Source organism: Anas acuta, chromosome 10 (assembly GCF_963932015.1).
Source record: "Anas acuta chromosome 10, bAnaAcu1.1, whole genome shotgun sequence".
Classification (NCBI taxonomy): domain Eukaryota; kingdom Metazoa; phylum Chordata; class Aves; order Anseriformes; family Anatidae; genus Anas; species Anas acuta.
This window is the reverse complement of record NC_088988.1, coordinates 855492-870816: the sequence shown is the minus strand read 5'-3', so window position 1 is coordinate 870816 and position 15325 is coordinate 855492. Positions and strand designations below refer to the sequence as shown.

At 38.4% G+C, this 15325-nt stretch overlaps 1 long non-coding RNA gene across 2 annotated transcripts in view; it reads left to right on the top strand.

Annotated features, from left to right (window-relative positions):
- Positions 1-15325, top strand: part of LOC137862032 (uncharacterized) — a 255059-nt gene that overhangs the window by 47135 nt on the left and 192599 nt on the right. For both annotated transcript variants that reach the window (XR_011100022.1, XR_011100021.1), the window contains exon 2: positions 13745-13850. This is a non-coding gene — a long non-coding RNA (uncharacterized lncRNA). The remainder of the gene's footprint in view (positions 1-13744; positions 13851-15325) is intronic.

Genomic DNA, 15325 nt, shown 5'->3' with positions numbered 1-15325 from the left:
AGTAGCAGCTCTGGACAGGGAAGAAGCAGCAGGTGTCGTATATCTTGCATTTAGGGAAGTTTTTGACACTGTCTCACATGACTTGCCTAGCAAGCTAAGGAAAGGTAGTTTATGAGTGTAGATGTACAGCCGGCTGAAGAATCGTGTTTAGGGCATGCTTATCAGTGTCAAAATGGAAGGAGGTATAAAACGAGGTTTGGCAAGGGCTCGCCCTGACCCTGGGTCTTTGCAGTGTTTGCTCTAATGAGCTGAATCGTAAAGTAGAAAATATACTTTCTGAATTTCAGGCAGTAGAAAACTGAGATGTTGAGTACATTCCATGCTAGGAGTGCCATTCAAAGTAATCTGATAAGAGGGGGAGATCACCATTTCATTCAGAAAAAGCGTGCAATTCTGTAGGGAGAGCATGTTCACAAAAAGTGTAATGAGTTAACTATTAGTAGTTTCTTGGCCCAGTGCCCTGCTGCTGGCTTCAAACCTCCAGTCATTCTTCTGCTTTGAGAACTGAAGTTATTGTAACATGAAGACAAATACAAATGAATATTAAACATGGATTTGTTTTAAAAAAAAAAAAAAAAGATTGCTCAAAGTGTAGATAAGGAATGATTTGCATGAAACAAGGTTTCCTCCATAAAGAATTTATGTCTAGATACTCTACAGTGTTTTATTAACATTGTCTGTGTATTACAGACATGCTAATGACAAAAGCAAAATAAAATAGATTCAGAAGTCATTACTAAACTGTGTTGAGGTACCCCGGCCTGGACTTTGTGTACACACTTATGGCTATGTCAAGCAGAAACAGCAAAAAGAAGTTTTTTTTTATTATTATTTTCTTCAGAAAAAAGTGTTTTCCTGCTTATTGAAAAAGTTTTTTGAAAATATAATTTCTAAAGTAAACATAATATATATGTAATGTAAATGTAATACATAAAATCATTTTTTCACTTCTAACTTGATTAACCTGAGTAAGAGCTTTGCTCAAGGTTTTGACAATGTGATTGACTTATAACAAAAACTCTCTCAACAGCTTTAATGCCAATTCAAATTAACCCTCCTTATTCTCCTTTCTGAAAGGCACTAGCACTGTAAAAGTAAAAAAGAAAAACAACAAACAAAAACGAAATACTGGTTTGTCAGAGCTCTCCGGTTGTTGCTTCTGCATATTCTCGTTATTCTTTGACCTTCGTCTATTCTTCACTTTTTTTTCTTGTTGAATTCTGCGGTCAGTCAGGAAGATCCAATACCGTTCATACCAAATTCCTCAAAAATCTTCCTGCTGAGCACTGGGTCCAACAAGAATCCCCGGTGTGCTTACTTTCCGGTGTAGCTTTGTAGGTACTGAACGAATGGCATTTGAGGAGAGTAGAATGAAAACACAGAGATAACCACTAAAACATTTCTTGTCTTCTTCTAAAGCATCTGGGATGAACCTGTGTGAGACAGAATGATGGCTCCTCGCTGCTGGCATCCTTTCTTGGTGTGCTTCATATTTTACATGTGCCTCACATCTAATAAATTTCTTTGATAGGTATTTCCCATTGTGCACACAAGATAGCAAAGATACTCAGAGGTATTCTACAACTGAATTTTCACTTCTGACTAATCCCCTAAGAGATGAGATTCAGATTCTCTGAATGTCTAAGCCTTCACTGCTGTGGTTGAGAGAGGTTTTTTTTGGAAACGGAAAAGTAAAATTATTTGCATTGCTCCACTCTGTCCGTCTCGGTGCTCTACATTCCCCATCACAATAACCATTCAGATTTGCTAATAACAGGACTCCTTCAAAATTGTTTAAGCTTTGTGTTGTATTGGATCCTCAAGCCAGAAAATGATCTGTTGGCAGTCTTTTTCAGTTTACCTGTGCCCATCTACTCTGGTTTTGTTTGTTCATTTGAAAGTATGGTCTAACATCTTCCACGAACCCCCTGAGATCCTTAAATCTTTTTGTTGCATGAAGCAATTCAGTTAGACACAGGCAGTCAATTACACTTTCTTACTTATTATTAATTTGTTACAGGCAAAATTCCATCTCTCTTTTTTATTATGTTTGTGGTACTATGGACTTTCTCGTTTTTTTTCCTCTTCACTGCACCCCAAAAGCTCACTTCAGCAATATGAAGTGAACCATGCTTCTAGTGTTATTAAGTAATATTCCTTTCTACAAAAAAGAACAGGGCTCCTTTTAATGACTGCTTTAATGCTACCAGTTCAAGTCACTATCTAGGGAGCCCCTTTTCTTTTGTTCATAATGAGGAACACCTCATTTGCACTGTCCCTAGATTTATGGAAGGACAGGAAAAAAACTTCAATTTATTACATCTTAAATGAACTGCTCCCAAAGCAAAAACAAAAAGGGTAGTAAACTGGTGCCTCTGCACTATATAGTTTGATTTTTATTGAGCTGTATAGTAATGTTCTGCCTCACCTAAGAAGGGTGAGCATGGGCTATAATTACCTCTTGTGAACCCCATTTCCTGATAACCTCACTGGCCTCTACCTCTTCAGGATGTTGAATCTGTCAGTTATGGTATTTTATTTGTGCTTACTGATGGTGCTGTATATAGTTAGGAGAAAGGAAGCTCATTTGATATCTCATTTACCCCCCCCCCCCCAAAAAAAAAAAAAAAGTGGTGGTGGGGGGGGGGATACTCCCTGCATTTGTAACCAAAAAGGTATTCCTGTTCTGTGGATTTCATTCTGATGTAGAATTTCTGCTGATTCTCTCTCCTTTTGCACATCCTCACCTTCTTTTCTCCATCTGTACAATCAGTTCACTTCTTTGGCAGATATTCTTGCATACCCTAGGAGTCAGATAAAGAGAAAACAGGTTTTAATTGATGAAATCCCAGTTTTAGAAAAAAGAGTTTTAAGGTCAAAGTCTTTCTTTGTAAGTGAATAGAGACAGGCAATAATAGCTGTGTTCTTGGTATGAGATTAAATTCACTGTCTCTTGTGCAAGATGAATTGACGTAACGGTGTTAGCCCTTGCTTTCTGACTTAGGAAAAAATGTACTAATTTCTTATAGTTTTTATATTATTTTTTTCCTTACAGGAATGCTTTGGATAAGCATGCCGGTGTCTTCAATGTGATAAATTTAAAATCAAATTTTAGATGTGAGAACAAGTTTTTTTTTAAACTTTAGCTTATGTGTACTTTGTATTCAGAAATGTAGAGCTACCTAATGCATATTTTTCAGATAGATAGCAGCAACCTAAAATTTTTTGTCTAACCTATGGCAAAAAGCAGAAATCAATAATAAATGATCCAGTGTCGTCTCGGTTTTGCTCTGCGTGAGAGTGTTTTCTCTGTAGTTCAAAGGTTATAGAATTTATAGCAGACAAATTCTAGCTACAAATGATACTTCTAGCATTTTGCAGAAAATCTTAAGACCTTTTTATTTATTTCCTTTTCTACAAGAGTCAAATAAGAGCCTTTTACATACCAAGTCAAGGTTTTTTTAGACTTAAACTTCAGAATATTTTCAATATCTGCAACATTATCTTTTGAATAATAATTACCTCTTATATTAAATTATAAGACAGCAGGATTCAGGATTAGATCTCTGCATATTATTCTAGTGAAGGAAATTATGACAGGGGTCATTTTTTAGAATTATGTAGGAGGGTAAAAGGTCCCAGGCAGCATTAGAAGGGAAGGCGTTTATAATTAAATTGTAATTTAGGCCTATGATTTATAGTTTTCTCAATGAAAAATTTGGTGCTGTAGAGAGATCCTAGGAGGAACTTTAGTGAGATACAACTTAATGAAATAATAAAAAGAAAAATTATTCTGGAATAGACTGTATTATAGAGGTACCCGTTAGCACACTACAGTGTAGCTAATGTTCTGTCAGTATTTCCATTATAAACTCTGTTTTCTAGGGGTTTATATCTAGGCAGTAAAACTTGGTTTTAATCTGAAATGTGGCATGTAAGGTTTCAGATCAAGAGAACTTTCACAATATATATGTTTAAATCATTTAGCTCATTAAAACTTACAGAAGTATTTCGAAGCAACAAACCGTCAGTTCAGGACAAAGGCTGCTGCTGCTTTTCGTTGTTGTTATTCACGAGTTGCAAGAAACCTGCAAGCCTTGTTCTCCCTCCCGATTTGTGTAGTCATTAAAGTACGTGGGGTAGCAACGTGGTCTGAAATAGCACTCACGTGTAGAGAAACAATTCTTTTCTGTCTAACATGCAGAGTGTTTCTGAGTTTCTGTGGAGCAGATGGACATTGGAATTAAACCTGTAGCATTCTAATAGTTATTTTTATTAATTAATAAGCTAAACTTCTCTCAATATGATGAAGAACTATTCTACAGGCAGGAAAACATTAATACAGAAAGGTTAAATGATTTGCCAAAGGCAATTGAGGTAGTCAGTGACTGATCTGCCAACAGAAGCCATCTCTGACCTGATACCCTCTGACAGTAAAACTGCGTTGGTGCACCACTTTATTCAGGTGGCTCACCGGTGTTTTAAAGCCACATTTCAGGCTAGGAATTACTAATTTTCATAAAAGATACCTGTATGAAAGTGAGGTAGGTTCAGTACCTCCCTTTGGACATGATCTGCTTGTGAAAATTTAGCAACTGTTCATGTAAATTGCTTATTCACTGTCCGAGTTATAAAATAAGAAACAAAAAATCTGCAAATGCTTGGAATTTGTGTACAGCCACAGAAAGAAAATGTGCAAGTTTAGTGTGCAGGTTTAAAGGCCATCTCCTGGATTTTACCACACTCATTTTAAGGCAACATGTCGAACCTTATGATATTTAATTTTTTTGTAGTACCATTGAAAGCAAATAACCTGATCCAAAATAAATATATGTAAGCACCCTCTGAAATAAATGAAACTAGTGAAATTGTTTCTAAACAATTTCTCATATCACAGAAAGATGGGGAGGAGTACGCAACTTTAAAATATACCTTATAGAACTTAAAAATACACTGGAACTTGTAAACCGGACATCTCTGTATAAGAAAATTAGAGAAGGGAATACAGGTAACCCTATTCCACTGGAATGGTAACTGGCTATTAATAAATAAAAGCAACGCAAATATATTATTTTTCTTCTTTATGTTATCCAGATTAAAGCATTCAGCTTTAATCATGTTCAACTAACATGGTTTAAGCTTCGTATACTGCAGATGCTTATTTGTAAACAGAAGTTATACATCAGTGTTGTTTGTGCTCCAATTGGGTCCAAAGAAATGTGCTGGCACTAAGAGCAGAGTATTTATGTAGGGAGGAGGAGGAAAGAAAAATATTTTGATGTTGTTTGACAAACACCGTGTTGTAAATTTAAATGTGAAGAACAGAGGGATACTGAATGAAGAGAATTCTCGTCTTCCCTCTCACAGTGTGGCTGAATACTCAGAAACTCACTGCGTGGATCAGAATACACGGTGATGGGAAAGGTGCCTTCACTTGGTAGAAACAAAAACGCTGAGGAGGCTGAATAGAAAGCAGCGCTAGAGATAGGAAGGAGCTACTTCTACAAAGGTTGTTACTATTTGTATTTTAAACATTAACTTTAAATTGTCCAAATAACTATTTATGTAATATGGCGTACAGATTCTTCCCTCAATACCCAATTTATTGAGAAAACAATAAGCTTTTAAAAGACTACATGTATGTGTATTCACATAATGAGTATGTAGGCATGTTAACAAATAACGTCTTAGGAAAAATATCTTTTCTTAATAGCAGAAATCATTCTCTGGCTTGTGAGTATATAGGAAAAACTTTATAATTTATCTAAATAAAGATGCTAAATGATAGGTCTAGCGTCTCCAAAAGAACTCTTTGAAATTTATTGTGTCAAATTTTTTAAAATTCCAGGATAGCTTTTTCTTTTCCTTTTTCTAAGCTAAAATGAATAAGAAAAGCTAAGACTGATGTACAATAAATAAATAAATAAAATCACCTTAAAGAAGAAAACAAGGAATATTTACAGAATTTGTTTTCCCTGTAATTTTCTGAGCCTTGCATGCAGTAACTGTTGATTACGGAAACATCTGTTTGAAATCTCGGCTTTCTTCTCTGTAGCTCCTTTCCCTCTGCTTGATCCAGCAGAGAAATCACAAGTGTCTGCGTTTGACTTATCCCTTTGTTTGGCAAGGCACTCTGATCGTATACCTCATTTAGCATCGTAACGTCGCTCTTGGATGAAGAAGCAGCAGCCTTTGTTTAAAAAGAAAGTCTCTTTGATAATTAGAATTAGCGAGGGATGTATCAAAACCCCATGAAAACGCGTTACAAAGTGCAAATGCATCTTTTATTTCGACAGCGTGCCGTTTCCCACGCAGCAGAGTACCCTGCAGCCGTGGCCAGGCGCAGCCAGGCCGTGGCAGGCCGGGGACGCTGACGCTGGGCACGGCCTTTGGCACAGCTTGGGCTGCTGCTGTGCCCTGCCCTGAGCACCTCAGCTGGGATCAATGTTCAGTGACACTGTGTGCTGTGTTTTGTCTCCCTTACTTACACCACCAGGTGAGGCCACTTGGGCACCCCCCATGACAGGACTCGAAGCAGAGCCGTGGCAGCGCTCTGCCGCGTCTCCTCAGCGCAGGGACTGCCAGGCCCCACAGCGCAGCCCTGCCACCGGCTGCAGGTGGGGTGCTGAGGCCTCAGTGGCACTGTGGCAGAGTCCCCCGGCTCCTCAGGGCATGGAGCCCAGCCTGGTGCTGCTCTGTGAGTGTGGACTGAGTAAAGGAGGCAAAGACCACTTTCAAAGCTAGGCTTGGGGCTGACTGAGTCCCTCGTGTTGCCCGTCTCAGCGCTCAGCCTGGGCATGTGGTGTTCTCCTTGCAGCAGTGGAAATCACAGCTGCAGAGGGAGCTGGTAAAAATGATTCCAGGAACAGCATAAGTGTTATGAAATGCTGCGCTTAAAAAAAAAAAAAAAATCAAGTCTAAGGTGGTTTAGAGTGGATACCCAAAATTAATAGGCATATTTGACCTTAATCTGTCTTCCTGGGCAAGTTTAATTATGGCAATTTCTTAACTTCAGTTCAAGCTCTTGTTTCATAGAATCATAGAATGGTTTGGTTTGGAAGCGACCTTAAAAATCATTTAATGCCAACCCCCCTGCCATGAGCAGGGACCCCTGCCACTAGATCAGGTTGCCCAAAGCCCCATCCAGCCTGGCCTTAAACACTTCCACAGATGGGGCATCCACAGCTGCTCTGGGCAGCCTATTCCAGTGCCTTACCACCTTCTGAGTAAAGAATTCTTCCTTATTTCTAATTCAAGCCTGGCTTTCTTGAGCTTAAAGCCATTACCCCTTGTCCTGTCACTGCCCCCCTGACACAAAGTCCCTCCCCACCTTTCCTGTACCCCTCTAGGCACTGGCAGGCTGCTGTAAGGTCTGCCCAGAGCCTTCTCTTCTCCAGGCTGAACACCAACTCCCTCAGCCTGTCTTCATAGGAGAGGTGCTCCAGGCCCTTGGTTATCTTTGTGGCCCTCCTCTGGACTCATTCGAATACATCCATGGCCTTGTTGTGTTGCGGTCTGCAGATCTGAATGCAGAATTCCAGGCGGGGTCTCACGAGAGCAGATTAGAGTGGAGAATCACCTCTTGAACTGCTGGCCATGCTTCTGATGCAGCCCAAGATATGGCTGACTTTCTGGGCTGCATGCATACATTTAGAAATGTTAGTGTTCTTTTAATACACATTTTTTGTACTTAGTATCACCATGTTTCTCTGAAAATGATAATAACAATTTCCACCTACAAGAATTTACTGGAATAGAACGCCCCAAGACTTTGGACATGCTGAAAATTAATATTTCTTTCTAAAGAAGTTACTGTTTATGAGTTCAAATAGGGATGGTGAGGAAAATAAAAATGCGGGTTTAAGAACCACATTTAAAAGCGAATCTCTTTTGGAATTGTTCCTTTGTGGTCATTGCCTATCCTGGTAGGCTGAGGCAGGGGTCACTTCATGGAAAACACTGGGTGTGATTTGATGGTTAAAACCCGGTGATGCATGTGTTGATTCACACCAACTTGACTCCCAGCATTTCTTTTAGCCTTTATTATTTCTCTTACACAACTTAAACGGAGACGTTAACAGCTATGATATCTATGTGTACTTTCAAATATGTACTTGACAGTACAAAATGTGCTAAAACATAGTCTTGTATTATTTTTATTAACTTAGGAAAAAAAAAAAAGCCTTTTTAATTACTTTCCTTAGTCATCTGTTTGCCATATCTATGTAAGCTACTGCTATTGGTGCCTAGCTTGATGACAGTAACTTTCTGTTCCGTGCCTCAGCCACACCAGCAGCAGCGTGAGGGGGTTTTACTCTGCCCCTGCAGAGTTCCAGGTACTGTAACCTGCAAAATTGGACAGAGTTGATGACTGATGGGAAGAAAGTCTTTAGGTCAACTGCTTCTGTTTTTTTCTTAGTTGATGATAGGAAGAAATGCTTGATGTATTATTGCTGTCCTCCTTTAAAAACAAAAGTCATATGCTAGAGGAATTTACTTTAGGAAGTCTGCTTGTTGTGTAAAAATGCATTTCTGATTTGCTGGTTATTTGTAAAGAGCTGTTGTCTCTCTTATATGATATATATGATTTTACTATGTTTTACTCTTTCTCCATTTACACGAAAAAAGCTGAAAATAAGAAATTGCAGACACAAGCAGCAATTTTACATCTCTCATCTTTCACAAATTTAGCATCTTTTACTCACATGAAATCATTTCAAGTTTACTATTAAAAAGTGAAAGAAACCATTGGTGCCTTAGACTGAAGAAAGTAGATATGAGACATGCTGATGGTGTAGAAAAACTCCTTGGTTATATTAAAAAAAAAAAAAATTAAACTGTTTTATTCATTCTTTCTAGGCAGCTAGTTCTGCGAGCGGGATTCTAACAGAGCAGGAGAACTCATTGCTTGAGTGCACTTACTTTAGTTCCACATCTTATCCAACTCTAGGAACTTGAACTTGTCATTATCAGACACAGAAGGTCAATGCATTAGCCATGGTACAGGCTCTTTCATGTGGCCTTTCTGAAGAGGAAAAAACAGCTTTTAATCTTTGCTTTTATAAAATACTGTGCGTACTGGGATACATCCTAACTTGTCATTTTCTCGTCTGTTTTAGTGCTGGGGGATATCTGGAGACGCTTTATGATGCCACACAGATACACACGTCTGCAAAAGGCCTAATCTGAAGTGAATCTTCTATAAATAATAAACAACAAATAGGTTCCTTTTAGTTATATTAGGCCCAAAATAGGTCATGTACATTTGTTTTAAATGCAAACGTAACAATAAAGTAAATTCCCTAGGTGGAGAATTTGATGTGTTTGTGCAGATTTTCTGGACACAGTACAAAAAAAGCCAACACCTATATTTTACCATTTAAAATATTTATATATTGTCTCCTAAGGTCCTCTGTTTGAAATACTGTTTATAATAAACACCCAGCTAAAGGACTAATAGTCACAGTGTAAACACTTGCCATTTGTTACTTAATCCCAAAGTAGTCTTTATTAACTTTCTTTTGTATGGAAACTCAGTGCTTTGTGTTATTACCAGAAAAGTTGCCATTTTTGTCAGTTCCTTCCTTCCAAATGATCTTATTTTTCCATATCTCTTAATTTAAGATGTCCTCTTCTTCAAGTCAAAACAAACTGTTACTGAATTATCTGACTGGCAAGACATATGTGCAAAATGCATTTATATTTCAGATTAACTTTCTGATAGATCGTAGCTAGTTCCTAGACTGAAGTTGTTCAATGTGCAGATATATTAATAGTAAAATGATACCCTACATGAGAGTAAATTGGTATATCGAGTAAGTCAGTGCTTATGCTAAAAAAAAAAAAAAATAGAAAAAAAAATCACTAAAAAGAGGAGTAACGAGAGGAAAATCTAGATGTGTGAATTTTCTGTAAAATTGCAGTCTTATACCTCAGGGGAGCAGGTTTTTTTTTATTTTGAGGTCCACAGGGTCTTGCAGTTCCACAGGCTTCTTCTCAGGAAAGGTGATTAAGGAAGGCAAGCTTTGTGTCAGTAGGCTTTCACTCTGTTGGCTGGGCACCTCCACTGGAAATATTAATGCAGCTTTCAAATAATAATAAAAAAAAAAGTCTGAGAAGACTACCCGGCAATCCTTTTAACACTCCCCCTGAATATTAGAACTAATCTGTTAAATTGTGTGGGTAACTACAATATAAAGGAAAGCATATCTGAGAAATACACAATTTATTGTGGTTGTTTGGAATTAAAATGGCTATGACACCTATTGTAATTTTCATACTATTTCTGCCTAATATAATGGTGTTTGGATTTTAATTGGAGTCTTTAAATGCTAGTATAACACAAATAATACATATAGGATATCTCACAGCAATATTAGACAAAGGTAAAATGCTAAAAATTGTAGTGCTATGTGTTTCCAGCTTATGTTCTTCTGTGGAGCTAGCTAGAATCTTAAGTTCTGCGTGTCACCCATTGTAATATACATAATTTCTGCATCCCTATTCATGTTCATCCCTGAGATGCATTGTAAAAGTGTAAATCCATCACTAGATAATTTTCAGTTCCATTATTTACAAAAATGAATAGTTAAGCAAGTCATTGTTAGTGGGATGCTATTGTTGTTTCACAGAGATAGGGACTGCCAAGGTCTTGAATGATGTACACTTGAATGTTCTTTCAAGACACTTGTACCTGTTTCATTTGGGAGGAGTTTCACTCATGTAAAATCAAACAGAAACAATTTTAGTAGCCTCTGAAAAGAGAAGAAGGGAAAATGGATATTAATGAACTGTTTAATATTCTGCTACGGAAAAGATGCAGTGATTTTGCTGTTGACACTTTTGCATGGAATTAAAGAGATCTGGTGGTTGTTTTACCCGTCTGTCTTTGTTCGTGAAAGACTTTTCAGTGTCATCAGATTTGGTTTTGTAACCTAAGAGATATTCTACCGACATGCAGACAAGTAAAAATCACTTCTTTTTCATAAAATTCATTGGTATTCAGAACGTGGGCCTTTGATGAGTTAGAAATTTTGGCTAAAGCTTTAATGAGATTTTTATTTAATGAACTTATGTCAGAAATGTGTAGGCTCCATGATTCACAATTCTGAATCTTTTTTTTTTTTTTTTTTTCCCCAAGAATATTTCTGGCTCGTTTATTACTCAATATCTTATTGATTTGTGAGTTGAGAAGTTCACAATGAAGGTGGAACAGTTTAGAGCTATAGATCTTTCCTGCATGGTCTGCATTGACATGCTTGCTTGCTACATTCAGGTAAGCATTTGCAATTCAAGGTTATGCAGCCAGTACCATGGCAGAAGTTACGTAGGTAGCTGCAGAATCCTGTAATAGATGTGCTGTTACATTGAGTGTCTGCTGGTTCTGTAGTTCCCGTGGATTAAGACCAAATCTTGTCCGTACATCAATGCCTGCAGTGAAGCAGCAGTGGAGGGAGAAGTGCGAGGCAAGGACCGTGGAAGGCTGGGGGTGCAGGCTTCTTTGGGACCTGTCGGTACTGTTGTGGTTTTTGGCTGAACTTCTTTTGTGATGCAAAGTGGCATTGACAGTACAGTCCTTAATGTGGGAGAACTTGTGGAACGGAGCCTGTACCAGAGGGATCTGTAGAGGTGGTTGTCTCCTTTTTTTGCGACTGTGTCTTTTTTATTAGGCAGTGCTCGTCAGTGCATGTAAGTTCCCTTTAAGTTTTCAGCTGACAATACTGTAATGGCAAGAGCTTGTGTCTAGGGCTGTGTTCTCAAGAAGCTGTGCTGTGAATGTAGACAAGCAGATTTATGTACTTGCTGCATAAATGTAACTAGATAGCCAGTTGTATTTATTTCATATTTAGTAAAATATTTCATCATGTACCCGGTTGTTTCATTGCAGATGGACAAGTAATTTGGGAAGCTTTCCACAAGCTGTCATGGAATAGTCTTAGGTTTTATAGCCTCTCCTCTGCTCCTGTGCTGTGTTATTCACAGAAGTTCTCATAACTCAGAACCGTTTGGTTCATGTCTTACCACATTTTGATAACTTAAATATGCTCTGTCATGTTAAAAATAATAGAAATATTGCAATTATTGTTGTAGATTATCCTTTATGTAAAATGGATTTTTTTTTTTCAGGGACACAACACTTAAACGTTTTGGTAGTCACTGAAAAGCAGGGGGTATATCTGTGTACAATCTTAGCAGTTACTGAAACTCTTTGAAAGCAAATTTTTTCCTGTCTGCTTTTCTCTCAACCACTTTTGGGGATTAGATTTGTGCTTATACCGTGATAGCCTATCTATTTAGGCTTCCTCGATCACTTATCTTGCTGGGTTTTGGTTTGTTTGCACTTGGACTCCTTTTCTCTTTAATGCTGTGCTTCCTTTGGCTGTGCAGGATCCGTAGCACCGTGGTAGTGGCTCAGACACCTGCCAGTGCCTGCGAGGTGAAGCCCTGACTGTGCCAGGTTAGGGATGGCTTGAGACTCGTGCGTGCAGATCCCTGCTCCGTTTTTGTGTTGGTATCTGCCTGATGGAATTGCCTCTCGTTATAAGTGACCTCTTCCTCTTGCTATACTTTTCTCTCCTTCAGTTCAGGAAACATCAGTGAAGAATAACAACGTTTTTTACAGCTAAGGTCAGAGGAGTGGGGAAATACTCGGCATCCAGCCCGGAGCAGAGAGCTCTTTGCTCTGGAGCAGAGATCTATTATGTCAGTTCTTAGTGTTAGAAATAATTCTGGATGTGAATTGAGATTAAAATGTAATATAGTTCAGTGTTTAGAGATGACAAGTCATTTTTGGTCTGCTTAAAATTGCATGGTTGACTCCAGGACCTGTTTTAGCCCATCTTATCTTGCAAACCCTGCAATCTCTTCTCCACTCTTCTAGAAAGAAACATAATGCATCTGCTACTGCTTGAAGCTTCTTTTCCAAAAATCTTTTCCAGAAAGAAGAAATTTGCTGGCTGGAAGTTTCAGTTCTTAATAGTATCTGAATATTTTAAGAGAACATTTTGGAGGCCAGAAATATGATGAATCTGTGAAAGCTTGTCTGTGTACCCCTCAAGTTTTCCTCTGGTATGTCTATTTGACATGGGTTATTTTAACATGTGACAGATGTTTGAAAGTTAAAACATTTTTTTGGGTGATCAGTTATGCCCTGATTGGCAGATTTAAAAACAAAATTAAAATATGGTTTTGACACACAAAAGGAGGAGATTGATATAATCTATATTTAGTTCCTTTTTCATATGTTTGATAATGATTGGCTCTGGGGCCTTATCTTTCTGAAAATACTAACTGGTGCTTGCTTCAGAGATATTTCTCCATCTGCAGCTTCTGTTGGTACCTCTTTTTGCATACCTGTACCTATGTATTAGGGCGCAGTAGGAAGAGGTCTGTTTGCTTGGTTTGCCGTTGTTTTCCACGCACAGAAATGCCGAGTGGAGTAGCTCAGGCCCCCGCACGAGTGACTGTGTGAGAAGAGCAGGCGCGGGCCATGGGCTGTTCTTCGCACGCTGCCCACGAGCTGGGGCCAGGCGGCTCCGCGGCTGCTGTCCCGGTGCCCTGACGCTGGGTGTGTGCCAGTGCCAGCACACCGCGGTGTGGGACCAAACCAGTGCTGTGCCTTCCGCCCTCGTAACACACCCCTGCTTTTAGACTAGAAAGGAAGACCATGGGAGAATTTGTCCGCCAAGTAGGCAAGACACCCAAGCCCTGCTAAATCTGTGGTTTTCACTTTTTTTTGTGCTAGATACGTTCTGGATTTATCGTGAGCAAGAGGTGGAATTAATGCCCAGGAAGTGATTCTTCTGTCCCGTGTTACACACTCCTCCAGCCCAGAAGTCCTTCATTTTACGGTAAGAAAACGTTTCTTTTTTGTTTCCAAGCTGAGTTCTAAGTCCAAGTATTTAGTAATGTTTAAATAAATTTTATGTAAAAACTGTCAATTTTTCAGCTTTCAGTCAAGCACAGTCAGGTGTGTGAATTGCGGCCACAGTTTAGAGTTTAAGACTGTAGTGCCTGGTTCAGTGAATAGCATGGTTTCAGAACAGAGCACAATGTACAAGCATTTTTAAAGGCTATGCCAGCAATGATAACTTTACCAGTAAGGATAATCCTCACAGTTTTTCTGGGACAGTTGCAACAGTAAGTGATCTGCCTGTGGTAAAGACCAAAGAAAAAGTAGGTGTGTTCTACCTAAACATGTTTTTGCAAGAAGCTTTGTTCCAGGTCTCTCACTGTCCTGAAATAGCAATTTCTAAAAATATGGGATATAAATGCAAACCTATATTTAAATATGTTGAAGCAAGTGCGTGCATTAGCTGACTTCATGCTATTGTATTATTACTTCTGCAGTAAGTTTGCTTATGATGTAGACAGTATAATTTTATTTTGATGTATTCAAATATGCTATATTGTGTATGAGAATATAAGATTTTGTCTTCATTACCTAGTACTAAGTATGCTTTGCTTCTCGGCTCGCAGTGCTGCGGTGACCTAGTTGCATAGTTGAATTTTGGTGAAATTAATGCTGGCCAAAATAACCAATAATATTTATCCGCAAATGAATTTCTTGGGAGGGAAAAACTTAACTTCACGCTAATAGCATAGACAGATTTGTGGAATCACTGCAGCAAGTTGTAAATGATGTATGAAATGAAAAATTCCGGTCATGCACAGAAGGAGTACAGCCTTTGCGGTCTATGCAGTCACTGCTGTGAGAGGTTATTTGTTCTAATACTATCTCAGAGGTGTCAACTTTTAATTTTTAAAAAAAGTCTCATGCTTGCATTTGAAATAAGTATGTCTTTAACAGAAACAAAAATTTGTTAGAAATGATGCTGCATCACTAAATATCCTAAGGAAGTTCACTACGTTTTTGTACAGTTCTTTCTGAGCCTAAAGAACGTTTCTTTACAGTATTATGAACTGATATGATGGTGGTAAAAATGACGTCAACTTTCATAAAATGGAAACTACCTGACAGGACTTGAGATCAAAAGTCCAGTGAAGTTGTGTTTGAGGGGAATAGTGGATTTAGGAACTAGAGTGGAGGTGAGACTGGTATCATCAGTCAGGAGTCCTCGTTTTGTGGGGTCGGACGTATATTTGCATAATAAACGCGGAGTGAGATCCCTTGGGCAGTGTCAGAGACAGAATCTTCTTTTCCTGTTTTCCTTCTAAGTCACCCTAACTTTTCTCCTTATTTGTTGACATACATCTCCTGTAGGAAAATGAGATTTAAATTGAAACTTACATACGAGGATCCAAAATAACATTGTCCTAGTAAGTTTTGTATTTGTATTTCCAAGCCTTTGAGTTTGACTGTTTC